Source organism: Aedes albopictus, chromosome 1 (assembly GCF_035046485.1).
Source record: "Aedes albopictus strain Foshan chromosome 1, AalbF5, whole genome shotgun sequence".
In the NCBI taxonomy this organism is placed as follows: domain Eukaryota; kingdom Metazoa; phylum Arthropoda; class Insecta; order Diptera; family Culicidae; genus Aedes; species Aedes albopictus.
The window spans coordinates 125742350-125766977 of NC_085136.1; positions in this window are offsets into that span (position 1 = coordinate 125742350).

The window sequence follows — 24628 nt, forward strand, 5'->3', positions numbered from 1 at the left end:
GATAATAATTGAAAAATTAAAATGCAAGATTTAGGCGAAAGTTGAAACAGTTTATAAAAAAACGAATGTAAACTAACGGCAGTGTCGCTAGAACTTTGATTTACCAAATTGTATGTTAACCCTCGAGCAGTCGCGTCTCCGGCTACCTTCAACGGCACTTCGTTTACGCTGTGTATCACAAGCGTGCATTTTTCATGGTGCGTGTAGTCAGTACACGACGCGACCGCTCCCGGGTTAAGTGCTGTAATATAACCTATTTTTCCTTAATTTTTAACTGGCTTTAACTAAACTTTGCGGAAGCATCCAGAAAAACAATAGTAGTGCTATCGATCAATAGTTTGGAATCATTTTCGCAAAACATGCAAAAGTAATTTGATGATTACTTCGTCATCTTTGTCTGCTCTGCAATTGCGTTTTGATATGTGAACTTCATTAAAACATTAAAAAATTACCTCCATCATTTTTCAGGCATTTCCGGCATATACTCAATGCAAATTGGCATCATCCGGTTTTTCGTGCTTGCAATTAAGGTTTTCTGGTGATTTTATTACCAGCCAAGTGACACACATGGAGACGCATGGTTGTTGATATCTACGCTTTCAATGATAGGGGTCATTCAAATATGACGATCATATGACGATGATCGTCATATTTGAATGACCCCTAACATGGATAGCGTAGGCATATACAACCATGCGTCTCCAATGGAGACTCTCCATGTGTGTTACTTGGCTGGTAATAAAATCACCAGAAAACCTTAATTGCAAGCACGAAAAACCGGATGTTCCCAATTTTCATTGGGAAATCAAAAGATTTTCCGAGAGTTTGACGGCTTGGCTTCTAGAAAAATGTTTTATGCAAACATATTTTGACACCATTCACCTATAAGACACGAATGCCACTTAAGTGGAAAAGTGTCTTAAATATATAGTAACTAGCTGTCCCGGCAAACTTTGTCTTGCCAAGCTGTGGTGGTTTGACAACTGTTGAGCTCATAACGTCACCGCACTCTAGATTGGTTTCATTTCGATCATGTTAATTTTCTTCCCCGGTCATAACAAATCAGTAGTTTCTAAATTATCTTATTTTTTCAGTTCATTTTCATAACTTTTTTTACATATAAACACAGCCACCATGAATACGAATCAAACCATGCAAGAGTCATCCCGATCGGTTCAGCCGTTCTTGAGTTTTGTTGCCTCAAAGGGGCTCCAAACTCATTTTTATATATATAGATAATAATAATAATTCACCTATAGTAACGATTAAATCACATTCAGGAATGATTTTACGTGTTGGGCCATCTTACCCCATCTTGGCATTTTGGGCATAGTGACCCTACAACAAGATTCACCTAGAAATGCTTGATGATATGATATTGAAGTCACAAAAAGGGACCGAAAACTAAATTTACCCCACTAAATCAGTTACAGGAAAGCGCTATCAATAACTTATCTGGTTACATTTAGTAATATTTTCTGATGTGATTCTGTGATTTGTTTTGATGAATTGATATTACTAGTGCAAGATGCTTACTCAAAATCCATTTTCTGTATACATTTCGAATGTGACTGCATCTTGATTTATTCATTCAATTTCAGTCAAATGTAAAATTTTCCCAAATTATTGCACCCCAAAATAGCTTACGAACACCGAAATTGGAAACACTTGACAGCCCACTCATCAAAACCGTCTGGAGCAATAAACTTGAGAGAATTTGTTTTCTTCAGCAATTGCTTGCAACGTATCGAGGTTTTCTTATGCAGCCAGCTGCAGAATAAATCTCGGACAACTTTATGTTTAACCTTACTCACCAACTGAGGGAAAAAAGTGGTTCACCGCACTGAGGATGGCGACGACGACGACGTTTACTGTTCGCAAGCTACCTTCCTTCTCAGCTACAGTCAGCTCAAGACGGAAAAAGGTTGAATACGCAAGAGTTGGGCTCGATTCCATTTGCCGAAACGGTGGTGGATGCTAGTTGTCTAGGCAGGTGGCGGCGCTGCGAAATGCCCCATGTATGTTGCTGCAGTTGTAACATAAATAAGTCGACAAAACATGCATTCCATACATCTGGGTCCCCCATGTACAAATTCTATCTAGCGAACCCACTCACAGGCAGGAACCCTCACTTGTGCATGTCTATAGCTCGAAAACCTCTTTCTGGTACTCCACTCGTTAAAGTGATTTGTGTAGCCCCGATGGCCATCGTTCTTGCACTCGTTGTAACAATTTAAAGTCATAAATTTGTATACTTCAAAACACATACACTTACATGTGTGCGAAAGTGAACCGGAGGAAGCCGGACCATGCAAAGTGCTGGCATACAGAGATATAAAAGAACACAAGATAAAGAGCTTGGTTTATTGCGAAATTCCTGTCCGGGTAGACTTTCCCGCGTGTTCCCCGGCCAACCGACAACGGACGCTTCTTCTGCTGCATCGAATCACGTCGGCTCTCGATATCACTGCTAGCCCCAAAAGCCTCCTGTCTGTCATTCGTAGAACTCAATCGAACTGCTGCTGTTGTACCACCTAGAGAAAACAAACGAATAATACCGTCGTCGTCGTCGTCGTAGTATGTTTCATGCTGACTTCTGGCTAGGCTAGGCTCAGTTCTGATCCACCACCACCACCACCACCCCGGAAAAGCCACATCTCGGAACCAAATATCAACTATCATAATTTCCCAATCTATCCAACCGAAAGCAGCAAATGAAACGGAGTGAAGAATTCAAATTGAATTTCTACCCACTACTACTCGCAGACTGCGAAAGCTGGACGTTTGTGCATTGGGGGTGGATGCAGCTGTCATCCATGGGCGTAAAAAGGGATGAATGGGAAGGTTTCTATAATACAGAGAAAAGCATACGCAAGCTGGAGGAAAAGCAGACACCTTTTATTTTCGGTTTCTATGACGGTTTTTTGGATTTCGGAAACAGTAGATTGTTGGTCTAAGGCCCCCTATCCACCGTGGTGGGGCTGCCACCTTAGGTATAGCTTCCGGTGGAGGAGCATTTCATACTCAGCCGCTGGATGCCAGAACAGACGCTGTTTGAGCCGCACCTCCTTGGTAAACAGACGCTCGATACGTACCTCCTCAAACTAGCTGAAGTCAGAAGGACAACAGTGCCCAGGCTGCACTACCAGCTAAGCACACAACTCTTTTTTTTATAGAAAGAGGAAATCTGCTTCTACAGATACCCGAGAGGTGGGTCCTTAGGTGATGTGGGGTCGACACTAAAATCTCTTTCTCTCTCTTCCTTACCTTCGCGGTACGCCCGTTATGGATGACTTCGAGAAAGGGGGATGACTTCGTACAATGTGTACGCTCTAATGGTAAGCGATCCACCTACTACCGCCTTAAGTTGTTCGTTCTTCCCCGGAGGCTCGGGCCCTGGCTAGTACATAGACTACCCGTTGGGCTCAAGCTCCTGGATGGAGAGGGGGAGCCAACTCAACTAGCTGTTGTTCGGCTCGCAATTTTGTCTGTAGTTCAAGGACGATTCGAGATACCGTTAAAAAAAACGGCATCCCACTTGTCCTCCCCCGTACACATCCTTTCAACAATGTTGTCGGGAGTGATATCTCTACCGCATACCTTCTGCATACTCGACCTTTGTTTCACGAAGCGTGGGCATTCAAAGAGCACATGCTCCGCGGTCTCGTCGCAGTCTGCACACTGCGGGTGGAAGCCCATGGTCTTATATAGTGGCGTGGGAACAACGATCCTCTACAGCATCACGGGTGAGCGTTCCGGGGGCGCAGACGCTCCTTTCGTATTGGCCATGACTACCCTGCATTTTGGTGCCGAGTTGCACTTCCTGGCGAAATGGCCTGCTACTCCGCACTTCCTGCAGAGTTTACTCCGATCAGGGCCTTTGCATGCCCAGGAATTATGTCCTTGCTCAAAGCACTTGAAGCACGCCAGCGGTGGCTCGTGTATGCTGAGCGGGCACACTGACCAAGCAACATTGACCTTGCCGACTGCTATCGCCTTGTTCGCCTCCCCTACGGGGAGCTTGTACGTGGATATCTGCGTACCAGCCGGGCCCTTTCGCAGGTGGATCGATGCACTTGGTACATCTATCTCGCAATGCTGTTTGAGTACGGCTGCGAGCTCCTCTGCGTCGGCGATTTCGTCCAGGTTTTTACACTGGAGAGTTGCCTCTGCTGTTAGAGCTCTTACCTGTACTTTTTCTCCAAATAGTTCTTGGGCTAGGGCCTTGTAGGATACACCTTTCATGGCCGCATCCTTCTTCTGCACTACCATCATCTCTTCAGTCCTGGTGCGTCGGATGCTTTTTACATCCGCGCCCAGCGGTGAGAGACGATTTTCACCCCGCATGGCCTATGTGTCCGCCTCGGTTTTTAAGACCAGCGCGTCGCTCCTTTCGCGCTTGCGGGCTGGCTTCCCCATGGGCTTCCCTTTTCTCAACTTCTTTCCCTTTCCAACCGTATCCAAGGGTTCTCCTTCCCTTGGTCTGGTTGGCTGCCTCTCTTCTTGGGATTGGCTTGCTGGGGTTTGGTTTCCCTGCCCCTTACGCGTTTCGCAACCGGTTTGGCAGCCTGGTTGCTCGCGCTTGCCGCACCCTTTTCCTCGCGCTTCGGCTTCGCACCCGTTTCTGCCGGGCGCTTCTTGGGGCGCGACTTTTCGGCAGGCTTCGTCCGTGCAGATTGGGTCGTAGAGCGGCTTGACCATTCCGCTACGGCCTCGACGAGCTGCATGATCTCATGCTGCATAGTCGCATTACCCGTAAAGAGGAAGCTGTCCGTTTGCGTGGACCGTTCCTTTTTGCTCGCGTCGCCAGCACTTCGTGCCTCTGCCAGGAGATCAAACTCATTTTTGGCCAGAGCCAACGATTTGCGCAGCTTTAGAAGGCCCTGCTTCAGGTCCTTGCTGATGTTGCTTCGACCACTTGTATAGCCGATCAGCTCATCCAGCTGTTCGGCCACTACCAACATCTTTGGTAGTCCACTTCTATTGCGGTTCAGCGCCCGCGTGAGGTCTGCACCAGTCATCTGTGCTTCCTCAGGCACTGTACCGCATTTTGGGCTTGCTCCACTTGCGCTTACGCTCGTCGAACTACCCGCTTCTGGGTCGCTGGTGGATGCACCAGCCCCTCGTGGTGGCGATCTCGCCAAGCCACCCCGTGCGAACGGGTTCAGTTCTTCCCTACTCTCAACACCGCACTCGACCACTGGTTTTTTGTTGTTAATGCTCATGTCTGTTGAGCCCCCGTTAGAGCCGCTATCCCTCGCTGTAAATGAAGTAGTCGTCAACGATCCTGGTTATCTATGCAGGCAGGAAGGCCACCCGAGGGATGGCCTAGGCCCTTATGGGGACTGAGCTCAGAGCCGGATCAGAGCTAATCAGGATACTTCAACTGAACCTACTTCCACCCAGTTAGTTGCCTAAGCTGGACACAGATTGGGAACGTACTCTAAGGCCATGCCACGGTATTATGGGGCGGAAGACAGCGTCGACATTAGCCTACCCGCCGTTTCAAGTCAGTGCCGTCACCATCATCTCACTCGTGCGTAGTTACCTAAGTGTGTATCATCTCAAAACCAATTACTAAGCATGACCAGTATACCATAATCAAGAACTTACTGGCATCATTCCTGATATGCCCGAGGTACTCCTAGCTGGGCTGTGACACTTTGGAGGCGGTGTCATGTCGCTTGTACAGAGCTTGCTTCCGGGTGTGTGGAATTTTTGAAGAAGACCAGCAGAGTCCACTGCAGGGCCCCCGCCACGCCTAGGCGTGCTCCGCTTGCGCAAATCGTATTTCTCGGTGCTCGGTCACCTCTCGGTGCCAAAGGTGGTAGTCCACACTGACGTCTACCCCTGTTGGTTTGACCTCATCTAATCTGAACACTTTTAATTTGACCCCCTCTAATCTGCACATCGTTCAAACTAAAAATGGTTCAAACGTCATTCTGCTCATGGAACGAAGTGAAACGGAACGCAGAAGCAAAACAAAACAGCAAAAAGGGTTACTATCAGTGTGTTTTTCTATGCCTACAGGGCTACTAGAAGTTCATATTAAAAAATGAATCCAGAAAATCCAGATAGTGAGATTCTAACGGAGTTGTGAAGCTTTCCAAGGTAAATACTGATGAGAGACATTGCGCTGGGATTCTGGGGAACTTTTAATGGTATTACAGAGAGAACTAATTTAGGGGTTCGGACTACGGTGGGAGGACTCCGGCGATTATTTTATGGAGTTGTTGAAGAAATACTAGGACAAAGCTTCACGGGAAATTTTATGAAGATCCACGAAGGATTCTTTGTGATGAATCTTCTGGCATTCCGTACGAAGGTTTTCTCTGGGATTACGCAGAAAATCATCTTGAAATTCTTCCAGGTGTTCCAGCGGAACATCCATCAGGAGTTCGCCGGGGATTCTCATAAAATGTGTCTGAGATTTTCATTTTTTTTTTTTCCAGAATTTAAAAGCGTGTGATCTTCTAGGAGTTCCTTCAGGGTGTTCTCCAGAGGAGTTTTCTAAGATTTTACTAGGAGTTTTTTCGAACCATCCTCCAATAATTTCAACCGGAATTTCTCTAGTATTTTTTTTCCGGGGGTCACTCAGATATTTATTCGGAGATTCCTGCAGGAATTCCTTCCGGGATCATTCCAAGAGTTCCTTCTAGGATTTCTGTAGTAATGCATTTCTATTTCTCCAGGAGTTTTTTTTTTTAAATAGAACTATTTGGAATTCCTCTAGGTTTTCCCTGGGCGTTCCTTATATGAATCGTCAAGGAATTCCTTTTGGGATTTCTACAGGAATTGTTTATCAGATTTATCTGGGAAATCCTGCCTCCAGCAACTTCTTCCGGGATTCCTTCAGAAGCTCCTTCTAGATCTTCTCTAGGAGTAATTTTTTGGGTTCCTTTTATAGTTTCTTCTGGTATTTCTCCAGGGTGTTTTTTTTAAGATTACATCAGGAGTGGCATCAGGGAGATTTCTCCAATAACTTCTCCGGAGATTCCTCTAGGTATCCATTCAGGAATTCCTCTGGAGACTCCTACTCCTCCGGAGATTTCTCCAGAAATTCTTCCTGAGATTTCTCTAATAATTCCTCCAAAGATTCCTCCGGAGATTCCTGCCGTATTTTTTTCGGAGATTTCGCGGGGAAAACCTTCCGGAGATTCCTCCTGAAATTGCTCCAAAAATTCCTCCGGAGATTCTTCCAGGAAGAAGATTCCTCCAGAAATTCCTCCCAGAATTTCTCCAGAAATTCCTCCGGAGATTCCTCCAGGAATTCCTCCAGAGATTCCTCCAGGAATTCTTCCGAGTATTCCTCCAAAAATTCCTCCAGGAATTTCTCCGCGGATTCTTTCAGGAATTCCCCCGAGGATTCCTCCAGGAATTCCTCCGAGGGTTTCTTGGAAGAATCTCCAGGAGAATTCCTGAAGGAGTCTCCGGAGAAATTTTTGGAGGAAACTCCGGAGCAATTATTGAAAAATCTCAGAAGGAATTTCTGGAGATTTGCTTCAGAAGATCCTCTGGTGATTGCTCCATAAATTCCTTCGGGTATTCCTCCGGGAAATTCCTCCAGGAATCCCTTTGGGGAAGTCCTGCAGGAATTCTGGAAGAATTGCACGCGAATTTCAGAGGAACTCCTGGATAATTTCCCGGAAACTTCCTGGTGGAATTATTGGTGAACTTCTGGTGGAATTCCCGAGGTAGTTTTAGATGAGGTTCTGGGAAACTCCTGAAGCAATTTCTTGGAAATTCATTGGAGAATTCCAAGGGAATTTCTGGGGAACTCCTACAAGAATTCACGGGGAACTCCTGAACATACTCCCGGCAAACACCTGAAGGTATCAACGGGGAACTTTTGGAGGCATTCCCGGGGAACTCCCACGAGAATATCCAGGAAACTCCGGGCGGAAAATCTTCTGGAGGAACAACTGGAGGAGAACTTCTGGATGGATTCCCGTGAACTCCTGGGGGACATACTAGAGGAAATATCGGGGAACTCCTGAAGGAACTCTTTTAGGAATTTTCGAGAACTAGGGAACCTCAGATTTCTTTCGATAGAGCAAGACATAGCAAGAACAATGCTGCAGATTCTCACATAATTTCTTTCTTCCAGGAAACAAACAATTCACCGAGCTGAAGAAGTCCCATGGCACAGCCATGGGAAACCCTGTTTCACCAGCCCTTGCAGATCTTGTCATGGAAAGTCTGTTAGATACCGTTCTTCAAAAGCTAGACTTTCCACTCCCATTCATCAGAAAATACGTGGACGATCTGATAATGGCGATACCACTAAACAAACTACAACACATAATGGACATATTCAACAGCTATGACATCCACATCCAGTTCACATACGAACTGGAAGTGGAGAACTGTCTACCCTTCTTAGATATGCTCCTAACAAGGCATGACAACCAGAAGGTCACAACACGGTGGTACCCAAAACCGATAGCTAGCGGAAGGTTTCTAAATTTCCACTCTTTCCACCCCATGAATCAAAAGCTGAATACAGCCAAAAACTTTATAAAAAGGGTCAACAAGCTATCAACAGACCTAGATGAGCATGATAAAATTAAAATAATAGATGACCAACTAAAACAAAACGGCTTTCCGAAATCGCTACGCAACAGGCTCACGAACAGAATGAATGAGCATAGCATGAATGAGCAGCACCGATCGTCGCCAAGCTCTCATGAATCGGACCTGGAATATACCTACCGCTCCATCGCATACATGCCTCGCCTGTCAGAATCCATCGACAGGGAAATCAAACGCAGCTACAAAAACATACGACTCGCCACCTACAATTGGAGAACAGTGGGCGATTTGTTTACGAGGCTGAAGGATCCGATAGCTGGGGAGAACCAAACAGATGTCATCTACAACATCCCATGTAGCAATTGTTCTGCATGCTACATCGGAATGACCACCAACAGATTAAAAACACGTATGAGTGGCCACAAAACGCACTACAATACACTGGATCGGCTACTGGACAACGGCGTCAATCCCAATGATCCACAAATTGCTTCCCTGAAGGAAAAAACAGCTCTTCTGGACCACAGCATCACTAAAAATCATCGTTTCGACCTGGAAAAAACAAAAATATTAGACAGAACCAACAAAACACACACATTACCATTTTTAGAAATGTGTCATATCACTAGTAACACGAATTGTATTAATCACAGAACAGACACAGCAAACCTTAGCTCAGTATATGCAGGCATATTCCATGTATTAAACAGAATGCAAAACAAAAACACAAACATTGTAAACATACACAATAACACATCAAATACGGATAACACCACCACATGAAGAAAACGCAATAGCAATAATTCCCCCCCACACACAATCACACTCTTACCAGTATAAGTTCCCGATCCAAGATCGAGGGTGTCGATAAAACACAGGTAGCGCGATTAGCTTCAAAAGCAACTAAAACGAGCTTTAAAAAAAGTGCTGCTATAAAAGCACCAGCAAACTACAGTGCCGCTCAAGCTATTTGACACCTATGCAGTAAGATTTTTTGCACAATATTTTATAATTCATAAATGTTAATCCCTTGTTCGTACCCTCATAGCCATAGCAAAAGTGGCCGCCATGATATTTACAGGACAAACAAATGTAGAGCTTCACACAACTTAACAAAAAAGCTAATTCCTGTAAGTAGCACTATGGGAAAAATGTTCGAAAATAGGGTTGTAAATTAGGAAATTGTTTTTGCAAATATTTTAGATTCCCTGAAGAAGGTTAAATAAATATAACCGAAACGTCGGATGTAGGAGCAAAACAGCCTTTTGCTACCCACTCAGACTGCCAGAGCCGAGAAATTCCTATAATCTGTAGAATCCACAGTCGTAAAATCACATAGTTATCGCTCAGCTTCTGAGACGTGTAGACGTATTTTTCTAAATCGTTCCGCGTGTAGAAGTCAAGCTATCAGAACTGCAACTTGAAGTCGTTGTCGGCCGCGTCGCGTGTGAATTTTCCGCGATGAGGCGTGAAAACACTTTTAAAATCGATTATTCGAACTTCCCTTTGAAACCGTCCTACGAGAAAATACACGCCTTCTGTCGTACGGTCCTCGGTTTGAAGAGGGAAGAAGTGCTAAGACTACAGTGTCACAAAGGTGGAGCATGTGCGTTTGTGAAGGTCAATGACCTCGCACTGGCTCAAAGAGTGGTCGAAGAACATGATGAGAAGCACGAAGTGGAGAGTGACGGGAAAAAATACAAGCTACGAATTACGCTAGAAGATGGAAGTGTAGAGGTGAAAGTGCACGATCTCCCCGAAGATGTATCGGAGGCAAAAATCACCGATTTCCTGAGCGCCTTTGGAGATGTTCTTTCGATCCGCGAGCTAACGTGGGGCGAAGGGTATGAGTATGGCGGTATACCACTCGGCATCTGGTCTGTTCGTATGGTGTTGCGGAGTAACATCGATTCGTGGGTTACGATAGACGGAGAACAGGCGTACATTGCCTACAAAGGTCAATTACAGTCATGTCGCTACTGCCACGAAAAATCGCACGCGGGGATCTCGTGCGTTCAAAACAAAAAGCTCTTGGTGCAAAAGAGCTACGCGAACGTAACGAAACAGGGTCCACCACGACAAGTCCAAAAACAGCCAAGCGGCACGAAACCATCAACGTCGAAGCCAACGAACGCCAACAAACCCCAACCCGACCGTCGGGTCGCTGTCCCTTCTCTTACTTCGTCGGAGGCATTTCCCGAACTGTCGAAGTCTTCGAACCAGAGCGAAATTGCTGGTTCGTCAACAAACCCCGACAACCGTCGTGCACCGTCGTCGGTGGCACAAAGCACTTGTGCTGATCGTGCTCCAATGACGTTGAGCGTACCATCACAAATAGCTACGCCGACAACTGTTACGCCCAACACCACTACGTTGGATCTTTTCAAAAAGCCTGGCAGCGCTCTAGCTATGCCAAGCAACAACGGCAACGAAACCGACGAATCGTCCACATCTACAAGCAGCAGACGAAGCCGTCGGATAAAGAAAATCCGAATGGGCGACGACGACGAGTTCGAGAGAGAAGAGGGATACCGACATTAAAATGGCCTTCACATCCTATAACGTCGCCTCTATAAACATCAACACCATTACCAGCCCAACTAAAATCAACGCCCTCCGAAACTTTATAAACAGCCAGTGGCTCGATATTGTCTGCCTACAGGAGGTTGAGAACGAGCAGCTCGACCTTCCTGGCTACACCGTTCTCTCTAATGTAGATCACGCCCGAAGAGGAACCGCAATTGCCCTGAAGCAGCACATTCAATACTCCCACGTCGAGAAAAGCTTGGACGGCCGGTTGATTGCCCTGCGTGTGCAAGATACCACAATCTGCAATATTTATGCCCCCTCCGGCACAGCGTATCGTGCGGCGCGAGAACAGTTTTTCAACGGCACGCTTGCCTACTATCTTCGGCATCGTACACAGCACACTATTCTGGCCGGAGATTTCAACTGTGTACTTCGGCCGTGCGACTCTTCCAGTCCGAATACAAGTCCATCTCTCAAAACGGCCGTCCAACAAATCGGACTGCTCGATGTCTGGGAGAAATTGTGCCCACGAGACACTGGTTTCACCTACGTCAATCGAAATGCGCAATCCCGTCTCGATCGCATCTACGTGAGCCGAGGTCTACGTGATCAACTACGAGTGGCAAACACCCACGTTTGCTCGTTTACTGATCATAAAGCGCTCACTCTCCGGATCTGCCTTCCGCATCTCGGGCGTGAACACGGCCGTGGGTTTTGGTCCCTGCGCCCTCACCTACTGTCAAACGAAAATGTAGAAGAATTCCAGCTTCGTTGGCAATATTGGACGAGACAACGCAGGCACTACAATTCTTGGATGGAGTGGTGGTTGACATACGCCAAACCCAAGATAAAGTCTTTTTTCATGTGGAAATCTAAAACAGCGGCAGATGTTTTTCGCAACGAACACCAACGGCTATACGCGGAGTTGAGGGTGGCGTACGATGGTTACTTCCAAAATCCAACGATGCTTCCCACCATCAATCGGCTAAAAGCAGAAATGCTAAATCTCCAGCGTAATTTCTCCCATACCTTTATGCGGATAAACGAGACATTTGTGTCGGGGGAACCAATCTCGTTATTCCATCTGGGCGAAAGGCGAAGAAAACAAACGATCATCTCAAAACTCCGCACCGAGGAAGACAACATCACTGTGGCACCGCAGGAGATCGAACAACATCTGGTGAACTACTTCTCAAGCCTGTACTCCGAGCCGGCGCCGGCAGCAGCAGCTGCAGAAGAGCAGAATAACTTCGGCTGCGAAAACTCCATTCCCCCAAACGATGCGGCAAACGAAGCATGCACAAGAGAAATAACGACGGCTGAGATACTCTCGGCAATCAGAGCGAGTCCATCGAGGAAGTCCCCCGGCTGCGATGGGATTCCACATGAGTTCTATCGTCGTATGTTCGATATAATCCACCGAGAACTTAACCTACTGATGAACGAGGCGCTCGCCGGTAACTTCCCCTCCACCTTCGTAGACGGGATCATCGTGCTGGTGAAAAAACGACGTGGGGATGACTCGGCCAAATCGTATCGACCCATCTCGTTGTTGAACACGGACTACAAACTCTTCTCTCGTATTCTCAAAATCCGTCTGGAGAGTGTGATGAAGGCGCATCGCATCTTGAGTGATGGACAGAAATGTTCTAACTCGGAGAGGAATATATATCAGGCTACTCTGGCTCTCAAAGATCGGATAGCCAGCCTACGTCATCGTCGTCGCCCTGGAAAACTGCTGAGCTTCGATCTTGACCACGCGTTCGATCGGGTCCGGCACTCTTTTCTGTTCTCTACCATGCGGTCGATCGGATTCAATCAACAATTCGTTACCCTCCTCTCTCAAATAGCCAATCGCTCAACCTCTCGATTGCTTATCAACGGGCATCTCTCGCGTCCGATCATCATCCAACGTTCTGTTCGGCAAGGGGACCCCCTAGCCATGCATCTCTTTGTACTGTACCTTCATCCCCTGGTGTACAGACTGGAGCAAGCATGTGGCGGCGAAGATACACTCGTAGCGTATGCGGATGACATAAGCGTGATCTCCACATCGGCTCGACGAATTGATGAGATGAGGGAGCTGTTTAAGCAATTTGAATTAGCAGCTGGGGCTAAGCTCAACATGCGCAAAACAATCTCGATCGACGTAGGTTTTATCGAAGGTGGAAGGATAAACATCCCATGGGTACAGACAGCCAATTTTGGGAAGATACTTGGCATTAATTTCGCCAACTCAATCCGCTTGATGACGACGACAAATTGGAACGCGCTTGTGGGGAAGTTCTCACAGCTAATGTGGCTTCACTCGGCGCGCTCTCTCACGCTACACCAAAGGATCATTATGTTGAACACATTTGGAACGTCGAGAATATGGTACCTGTCTTCTATTTTGCCACCACTGGCCGTCCACACAGCGAAGCTCACCTCATCAATGGGCGCCTTCCTCTGGAATGGGTTGACCGCTCGAATACCAATCACGCAATTGGCCCGCTCCAAAGAAGAAGGGGGTCTGAAACTGCAGCTTCCAGCTCTGAAGTCGAAGTCATTAGCTGTCAACAGGTATTTGACAGAGATAGAGTCCATGCCCTTCTACGCATCCCTCCTGCAACAAACAAATCCTCGTCAGCCTATTCCGATTGATCTTCCTGATGCCAAGCAAATCCTCGCAAGCATATCCCAAATACCACCACTCGTTCAACAGAACCCTACCGCGGGTGGAATCCACCGATGCTTCATCCAGCAAACGGAGCAGCCGAAGGTAGAACGAATCCATCCACAACATAACTGGTCGAGAATCTGGAAAAATATCGCAGATCGGCAGATTTCGTCAGCACATCGGAGCCTGCTGTACCTTGCAGTGAATAGGAAAGTAGAACACAGAAAACTATGGTTTGTATTGCGTAAAGCTGATAGTGAGTACTGTGCACATTGCAACAACCAAACAGTGGAAACCATCGAGCACAAGTTTCGTTCCTGCCCTCGCGTGGCTTCAGCTTGGATGATTTTGCAGCAGAAGATAGGCAGTGCTCTCAATGGATGGAGACATCTATCATTCGAGGAGCTAATTAGGCCTGTCTTAAGTGGAATCAACAGACGCTCACGTGTTAGAATTTTGAAATTATTTTGTGAATACATCTGTCATGTTAACGAGAGTAACAATAGAATTGATGTAGGAGCTCTGAATTTTAAACTAAACATTATTTGTTAATAGATAAGACTCGCAAATGATAAAATTATAATTAAAACAGAATCTGACAAATAAAACTGAATTTGAAAAAAAAAAAAATCACACGTTGTTTTGAAATTAACCGCAGGAAATCCGCGCTCATTGTGTTTTACTGCAGCGGCATACTTGCGGATTTTTTAGTACATACCGCAGTGCTTCCTCATTCCGTTGCCGGCCCCATTTCGTTTTCCGCTTCAAATTGATGTTGTTTCTTGAGTTCTTTCCTTGTCAAACATTTGACCCTGTGCACTACAGGCCTAAGGCCCCTGTGTACTAACAGCTTAATGCACCCTGATGTCTTTGGTGCGAAAGAAGAAACAAAAACGAAAGAGAAATGCCACTTTAACTCACGGAATAATACATCGACATATCATTCCGTACGGAAAAGTAACAACATGACTGACAGCATCGCATGACAGTGCCATCTGTTGGCAAATCTTTCTGGCTGCAAATTACTTATCAACTGCGAACGCTTAAGTAATTTTGATTGCAAAAGTTTTACGTGACCATTACTTGTCCTATCTTTTTACACAGTACTTACCAGGTGGAAACTAGCCATTAAAGAGAACTTCGAGCGCTGCCGTGGGAGTCGAAGAGAAAGCTCCAGACATCGCCATTAAGCACATCCTTTGGAGATGGCCTAGTTTTGATTGGACCGTTCTCACTTCGCCCTTTTGCCACCACACAAGTCATACGTAGACCAACATTGGCCGAACAGCAATTGTGTAGATCCATTTGATATACTTGGGTTTTAGACCCCAAGTGTCCAGGAATGCATGGAATCAAGAATGGCTCCAACGTACTTTACCTGTTCAGCCACATCGATTTCAGAATCAACGTGACGCAAAGGTCGAACACCATTACGCTTCCGCTTTTCCGTGAAAAGAACAATAGATGTTTTACTCGGTGCTAGCGGGGGAAGGGTTATGAAATCCAGTTCGTCACCGGGTTCTCAGCAGCACGAAGGGTCGCCATGAAGTTTGCGGTTAGGTGCAGCTTTAAACTGCAAATGTTTATTCGTTTTTATTCAATTAGCATACAATAATTCATTTTACTTACACTTTCGGTTCTTCTACTTAGTTAACAATGATTTCGCCTTCCCAAGCAACAAGTATTTTATGTCTTAGATAAGTTTAACTTTAGCATTGCATGTTCGTACATTTTAGGCACTGTAAGTAGTTGATTTAGATTAATATCATAGTTTTACAAATAATTCCTAACTGCATGACTCACTTTCACCAATTAGTTTAAGGTAGAATAATCAAACAATTAGATTTAAGTAGTACAATTGATTCAATGAATTTCAATAGAATAACTAATAATCATGGTTTCAGACCTTCTTGCTACTCTTTTCTACCCAAATAATCTACTGTCAAGCGCCGACGCTGTCATCGCTCGAAGTTCTGTACCGCTTAAAGGAAGAGCAGTGTTCCCAGCGGCAACACTCGGATTTACCGAAAGGCGACACCAACCCTCAACTACCTGAAGAGCGTTTTGCATCAGGTCAAAAAGGGTGCTGATGCACATACCGACTAACAATGTTAGGTAGTCGTCGGCAAAACCATAAGTAGGAAAACCGCTATTATTGAGCTGCCTCAATAGCGTATCTGCTAGGAGATTCCACAAAAGTGGTGATGAGACTCCCCCTTGGAAGCATCCACAAACACTCAATTTCCTAATCCCTGCTAGACGCAATGTCGAAAAGAGATGTCGGTTTTTGAGCATTTGGTGAATCCAATGGGAAATCATTAGAGATATACCGTGACTCCGTGCGGCTTCCAATATGACATCGAAAGGCACGTTGTCAAAGGCACCCTCGATTTCTAAGCAAACACCCAAACAAGATTGGTTTGAGCGAATGCCTTCTCGATATCGTAAACAGCCTTGTGTAAACAGTGGACTTACGAGATTGGTAGGCATGTTGGTTCACATGAAGAGGCACGTTGGCCAGATGAACATCACGGATGTGATGATCGACAATGCGTTCTAAGTATTTCAGAAGAAAAAAGGTCAAACTGATAGGTCTGAAATTCGTTGCTTCTTCATACGACGCATGACCCACTTTCGGAATGAACTTTACAGTAGGGTAGGTAATCATGAATTGAACCAAATTGCGGCTTTCTGAAGCAGCGGCACTTTTGATCGATTTTTTCATCCACATGGAAATAATTTACTACGGTAAGGTCTCACGTATATGAAAGCCACGGGTATTAGCTTTCCGTAAAGTGGCAAAAAGTTAACATTTGCACCAAATTTCATTGAGAAATTCAATTATTTGTCAATAGTGATTTTAATCTTAATTTGAACCATCGTAATCATAATTTGAACCAATTTTAATCTAGATTTGAACTAGTGGCGGCAGCAGCTCGAGCAATTCCCGCAACAGCCAATTTCATGCTAAACAACTAAAAATCACATGGATCAGCTAATTCTCATAACTCTTTTCCATTAGGCAGTGGAATTTCAGCTCAGAATGTTCGGAATCCTTCAGGAATTCGAAAACTAAATTTGGAATTTTCCATCGCCCAAGAGTAAACAAAGCAACCACTAGCGCAGTCTGCAGGCCAACACTGGAAGCTCGCCCCTATTCACTAGTTCAAATCTAGATTTCAAATGGTTCAATTCAAGATAAGATTCTCCGAGTAAGAATTACTTAAATTTGATAATTTTATGACAAATAATGCGGAATATTATTCGGTTGGTCGATTCTACGATAAATAAGCTTTCATTTGACGTGTTCACTTATTGCGTGTGATACAATGCATGAGCTGTACGAGTGCACCGAAAATGTGCTTTCTCTGGGGGGAAATGGGTGGAATCTCAGTGATTTTTTAATTTCCTGTTTTTCATGACAAAAACGCATTTTTCAATGCTTTTAAAGTCCATGTTATCAGGTTATATTACGGAAAGCTGTTTACCACCTTTTTCGGGACAATATTTGCCTAAAAAATACGTCGTTTTAATGAATTTCGAAATGGTTCAAATTAAGATTACAATTTGACTAGTTCAAAGTTTGATTTCTTACCCTAATATCCCGCCAGGATTTGGGACGTTAATTTAGCCTACCAACCACGTAACAAAATAAAACAGACAATATTTAGTAAACTTAAGAATCCAACCCGCTGTCTGCGGATTGGCAATCCATAGCCTCTACCACTAGGCTAACTGGAAACCCCAAGTAACATAATAAGTATTCTTGTGCAATAAAATGCCCCGTCCGAATACACCCATGGACTTTCTTGCCTCACGTTAGCCAACATCAGATCCAATTCGGTATATCTCGCGTGTCATCGTCGACTTCCGTTTGTTGGTTTGTCCAACCACCCGGACTGCATCTAGCGAGCGGCCAAGCAAGCAAGCAAACAGGAAAGACCTTTTCTCCGATTTCACGCCAATGTGCACTCAATTTGGCCTTGTGCCGGTTTTCTAGCACAGTCGGACGTAGCGGCAGCGGCGTAAAGATACGAAGCTGCTGCTGTTGGCAAGCAAGCAAGCATGCAAGCGAGGCCCACCCATCCAATCGCCAAAAATCCCAACCGAACCTCAGCAGATTGCAATTTCCATTCGGCAGTCGGCGCGGATCAACAAACGTAAAACAACGCCACCGCCACACACGCGGACAATCCGTTCCTTTGCGTTCAATCATCGGCCTGAAGTAGCTAACGTGTACATAGGACTATGACCACAGTCTATCCACCGTATGTGCTTTTGTATTAATGATTTCCGTTGGCGGTGGTGGCTGCTTTCGGGGAACTCTTACTGCATGTTGATGGAAGCAGGTATCCGTAAACTCAAACAGTAGTGGCGAATCACACCTTGTTGTGGTTACGGGGCGGGATGTTCTTGTGTCGTTCACCAGATGGCTAATCTAATATCATGTAGGGGGCTGTTCATCAACCACGTGGACCAGAAATTGACCCCTCGCTCCCCTCGTAGATTTTTGTCCATACAAAAATTTGTGTGAGCGTAGACTTTGGCCACTTTGGGAGTCGGCTCATTTTCTTCCTCTGCTACATTGGCGTAGTCATTTCCTCTGTAGTCGTGTTCTCCTGTGCCTACGTCCTTCACAACATTCAAGTGCTCGTCGAAGTGTTGCTTCCACATTTCCGTCACCTCACGTCCGTCCGTCCTTATCCCTGCATATTTCGGCTCGCTGCACAAAGCCGTTACGGGATGCGTTGGTTTCTGGTAGAACTTCCGTGTTTCTTGGGAACGGCACGGCAGTTCCATTTCTTCGCACTCCGCTTCTTCCAGGCTGCGCTTTCTCTCCCAAAAGAGGTGGGTCTACTGCGCTGTTTCCACTTCTGTTTATATCGTTCCAAGTTCTGCCGGGTTCCTTTCTGCAGCATCACCCCCCGTGCCGCTCTACACTCCTTGTTGAACCATTCGTTTCATCAACTCTTTTTCATTTACCCGATGGTGCTCTCGCCGGCGTCGTTGAAGGCTGCTTTAAATGTTCTGCAGCAATCCTCTAGAGGGGCCAAATCGTCCTCGTCTGGCTATGCTGCCTCGAGATTCTGCGCGTATGCTGAAGTGACATCCGGTTGTTTTAGTCCCTCTAGGTTGTACCATGGCGGTCACCGGTCGATTTGCGTTTCCGTCTGTTGTGGTTATCTCCAGGTTAACGATAACGAGTATCATGTCCGTAGAGGACCACCGGTTCATTAGCGTTTTGTAAATGGTGCATTTGGTGCATGGGTGAATCTTTTTAGATCGCAGCTTCTTCTGGAGCCCGTAGGAGGCCTGATGCATACCGCCAAACGGTCCTGCTCAAGCTCTATCGGTTCCGGCAGTCGAAGGGCAATGGCCCCCGGAGGAAACCAGTTAGCAAGAGTGTTCGACCAGCGAGTTCCGTTCAGCAGCGCATCTCATGAATCCCTGGAGAAGCTGAAGGGCCGTGACGATTACGCAGCATGGGCATTTGGAATGAGGATGGTGGTGATTAAGGAGGGAACCTGGTGAGCTCTAAATTCGCCGGACGATGTGCAGATCAGCGAGGATTTGCCGGACCGTGTCTTGGCGACAATTTGCCTCAGAATCGAGAGGTATAATTATAGCCTCGTTCAAAATGCCTGGACAGCCAAAGAAGCTTGGCACAGCCTTCGGACCGCCTTCCAGGACAGCGGGATAAGTATCGAAAGACTAGCCGGCTGCGGTAGATGATGCGGTTGGAATTCGAGTACTGTTCTTCCGTGGAGGAGTACGTGGGTAAAATTTTGACCACAACCCAGAAGCTGCAGGAGATCGATTTCCCCCTCAACGACGAATTGATGTCGCTGATTCTCATGATGGGACTGCCGAAACGATACGAACCGATGGTCATGGGAATGGACGCATCAGGTATCAAGTGTACGGCAGACTGGGTGAAATCGAAAATTCTCCAGGACGTGACGATCGAGCCCGGCAGCAGGGCTGGCGGTTCAAGTGGGTCAGTAGCGACTGGTCCGAAGCAAGGTAGCAGGAAGAAGGACTCATGAGGTGCTTCAAGTGCGAGTAGCTTGGGCATTACGCGTCGGAGTGTCTACGACGAAGAGCGAGAAGATTCCCGGAGCACGAAAAAGAAGGCACTATTGGCGTGCAAGAAGCGGAACTCCCTGGACAAGTGAATATTGGACTCTGGAGCCGAAGACCACATGTGCAGAGACGAGAGTGCTCAAGTTGGCACCACGCAGGTGTCACAGACTATTTTGTGGCAGATGCTTCCGAAATACCGGTTGTGGCCACGGGGACCGTCGAGCTGATGTGGAAGGTGAGTGCTGTAGACTAGATATTTCTAACGTACTCTGTGTTTCAGACCTCGCAATAAATCTCCTTTCTCTGCATCTGCACGTGTGCGTTCGGACGTGTGCGGACCAATGGAGAAGACTTCCCTTGGCGGGAACAAGTATTTCGTCACCTTCATCGATGATGCGAGCAGGATGACCTTTGTCTATTTTCTGAAGGCCAAGAAGGATCCCAAGTAATCAAAAGTTCAGATAAAAGGGGGCATCCATTTAGTACGTCACGCAAAATTTGGGAATTTTAGACCCCCCCCTCCCCCCTTCGTACGGGTTTTTCGTATACCCAATGCATTACTTGTCACACTTTCCTGAACCCCCCCTCCCCCCTATGAGCGTGACGTACTTAATGGATGCCCCCAAAGGGTACTTTATAAGCTAAGCAGCTCGTTCGAGGTTGCTCATTAGCCTTCTAAGCAGCTTCATTTTTAGTAATTTTGGAACTTGAAAGTTCACATAAGCACGCCGGATAGCCTTCTAAGCTGCTTCTGACAGTACTTTGAAACAAAAATGTGTTTTCCAGAACCAGAATCACAACCATGTTGGCGGGTTTGTAATTCAAGTCTGGAAATTACTTCTGATAATTATATTCTCACATATGTCGCTGCTATGTAGATTTGAACTGGATCCTCCTGGATCCTTCTGGCAGAAAATCGATTCAAGTCAGACTTAAACTGCTGTTCACTCAATTGCAACTTTAGTACTGTGGTAGAGCGTAGGGTTCTCACGCAGCGACTATCGGTTTGAATCCGATGAGCGGCAATTTTTTTTTTTTTGCTCGAGCCTAATATTAATTAATTTGATAAATTCATATTAGTCTTTTATTCATACATATATGCTAAAAGAGTTGTTTGATGTAAAAGAAATAAATTTAATCTTCATTGAAACACAATGCTACTAAACGCTATGAACTTGAAAGTTCCAACAAAGTTCCGAGTAGCATCTTAAGCAGCTTTAAAGTTCAGCGAAGTTCAGATAAAGTTCCGAATGGAACTTTCTGGCTCTTAAGCTAACAATGAGCCTTGCCGGAACTTGTGACCAAAGTTCCAGCAAGGCTCATCGTTAACTTCTTAAGCAGGCATAAAGTTCCATTCGGAACTTTATCTGAACTTCGCGGAACTTGAAAGTGCATTTTGTCATGGGAAGCGGAACTTTTGGTTACTTGGGATATGTTCGAGGCATTCAAAGAGTTCAAGGCCTACTCCGAATTCCAGACTGGGAAGAAGTTAAAGTGTCTGCGATCCGAAAACGGCGGCGAATAACCATTAAGCAATTCGAGGATATTCTCGAGGTGAATGGCATTCGCTACGAGACGACCGTGCCTCACAATCCGGAGCAAAATGGGTTGGCTGAGCGCATGAACCGGACGATTCTGGAGCGAGCGAGAAGTCTGATGTTGGACGGCAAGTTGGACAAACGATTTTGGGCGGAAGCGACGTCTACAGCCGTTCATTTAATCAACCGATCACCGACGAAGGGCATCTCCGTCACCCCATTCGAGAAGTTTACGGGACGGAAACCGGATCTGTCCAATCTTCGAGTCTTCGGGTCAAGACCGATGGCTCACGTGCCGAAGGTGAAGCATGCGAAGTGGACCCCAAGTCAAAGTCATGTATCCTGATCGGCTGTTCGGAGTGTTCCAAGGCCTATCGAATGTTCAACCCGAAGAAAAATCAAGTTTTCGAAAGTCGGGATGTGATAATACTGGATGAGCGTCAGGTAGTGGACGTTCCGGTACCGGAAGAGACCGATTCGACCGTCGAACCGATGGTTTTTACGAGGGTTGATCAGCAAGAGATCGTGGGATGGCCGTCAACAGGGCACCGTGGTCAACAAGCAACAAACCGTTGCTGACTGGCGTAGATATCAGAAGGGCAGAGAGAGAGACGACGACATCGGCGGACAGTGTGCTAGAAGAGCCCCAGGGTCCGCAACAACCGCTTGCGCTCCCCTCGCATTTTTCTCGACATCCTACGATAAGACGCAGTGTGAGGGAGCGCCGATTCCCAGGCAAGTATACAGATTTTACAGTGTCTTGCCTCAAAAGTTTGAAACTTCCCAGAATCAACGACGAGATGAACGATAACCAGGACGAGGACGTGTTTCACAGCACGGGAGCTTGGACAGCACTGCGCTCCCGTCACATTCGAAAGAAGTAGCTGTTGGAATGCAACATGGTGGATCTTCCGAATTGACGGAAAGCTCTGAAGAACAAGTGGATCTTCAAGGTCAATATCAATCCGGACGGCACCATCGAGCGTTACATGGCAATACTTGTGATAAAAGGATTCTCGCAAGTGAAAGGAGTGGACTACAGCGAGACGGATTCTCCCGTTGTCCGCTACGCCACCATTCGACACTTCCTTGCGCTGGCTACGCAGCTGAATCTCATCGTGTATCAGATGGACGCTGTGACAGAGTTCCTCCAAGGCGATCTTATCGATGAGGAGATATACATGGAGCAACCGGAGGGATTCCGCACCCAGGAAGGTTTGCCCGTTACGGCCTCAAGCAGGCCAGCAGAGTATGGAACATCAAGCTGGACCAGAAGCTGAAACAGATGGGGCTTTAGCGCTCGAGGTACGACACATGCGTGGCAAGATCATCATCGTGGCGGTCTACGTCGACGACTTTCTTATCTTCTGCAACGACCAAGGTATGATCGACGATGTGAAACAGCAGTTGTGCGACGAATTCCGGATGAAGGACCTTGGCCAAGCCATGCAGATTCTTGGTCTCCGCGCCACCAGGACCGACGACGATGCTGTTTCCATCGACCAGGAACGGTACATCGAGGAATTGCTCGAGAAATTCAATATAGCGGATTGCAATCCATATCGACACCGTTGGACGCGAACCAGCGCCTGCTGAAGACGATGAGCCCACGATATGAGGAGGAACGCGAAAGGATGAAGGATTCGCGAGCTGATTGGAGGTCTTCAGCTTATCGCATAGTGCACAAGGCCAGACATCAGTCACGCGGTAAGCGTTGTAAGTTCGTTCTGTAGCAATCCGGGCCTTCCACACTGGACAGCAGCCTAGAGAATTTTGCGATACCATTACATACATTTATTTGTTCAACATCATTAAGACAAGACATAATCAACAATAGTAAGTCACAATACTCGGTATGCGGCTGCCGCTCTCCATCCTCGGTCGCGCCCAATGCTCGCCAGGTCACGTTCCACATGGTCCGCCCATCGTGCTCTCTGCGCTCCACGCCTTCTTGTGCCAACCGGATCAGTTGCAAACACCAGCTTTGCAGGGTTGTTGTCCGGCATTCTTGCACCATGCCCTGCCCACCGTATCTTTCCGGCTTTGGCCATCTTCTGAATGCTGGGTTCGCCGTAAAGTGCAGCAAGCTCGTCGTTCATCCTTCTCCGCCACACACCGTTCTCCTGCACACCGCCAAAGATCGTCCTTACCACGTGTCGCTCGAAAACTCCGAGTCCTTGCAGGTCCTCCTCGAACATGGTCCATGTCTCGTGCCCGTGGAGGACCACCGGTCTTATTAGCGTTTTGTACATGGTGCATTTGGTACGTGGGTAAATCTTTTTCAACCGCAGTTTCTTCTGGAGCCCATAGTAGGCCCGACTTGCGCTGATGATGCGCCTCCGAATTTCACAGCTCACGTTGTTGTCAGCCGTCAGTAAGGATCCGAGGTAGACGAATTCCTCCACCACCTCGAAAGTATCCCCGTCTATCGTAGCATTACTCCCCAGACGGATCCGGTCGTGTTCGGTTCCGCCTACCAGCATTTGTTTTTGAGGCATTCACCACCAGTCCGACCTTTGCTGCTTCGCGTTTCAGTCGGGTGTACAGCTCTGCCACCGTTCCAAATGTTCTGGCAATAATGTCCATGTCGTCCGCAAAGCACACAAATTGTCCGGATTTTGTGAAAATCGTTCCCCGGATGTTGAGCCCGACTCGTCGCATCACACCTTCCAGAGCAATGTTGAAGAGTAGGCATGAGAGTCCATCACCTTGTCGCAGTCCCCGGCGAGATTCGAATGGACTGGATAGTTCACCCGAAACCCATACGCAGTTTTGCACACCGTCCATCGTTGCTTTAATCAGTCTAGTCAGCTTCCCAGGAAAGCCGTTTTCGTCCATGATTCTCCATAGCTCTGCGCGGTCGATACGATACTGTCGTATGCCGCTTTGAAGTTGATGAACAGATGATGCGTTGGAACCTGGTATTCACGGTATTTCTGGAGGATTTGCCGTACGGTAAAGATATGGTCCGTTGTCGACCGGCCGTCGATGAAGCCAGCCTGATAACTTTCCACGAACTCATTCGTTTTAGGTGACAGACGACGGAAGATGATCTGGGATAGCACTTTGTAGGCCGCATTCAAAATAGTGATCGCCCTGAAGTTCTCACATTCCAAATGGTCGTCTCGCTTGTGAATGGGGCAGATTACCCCTTCCTTCCACTCCTCCGGTAGCTGTTCGCTTTCCCAGATCCTGACTATCAGCCGATGCAGACAGGTGGCCAACTTTTCTGGGCCCATCTTGATGAGTTCAACTGCGATACCATCCTTACCAGCTGCTTTGTTGG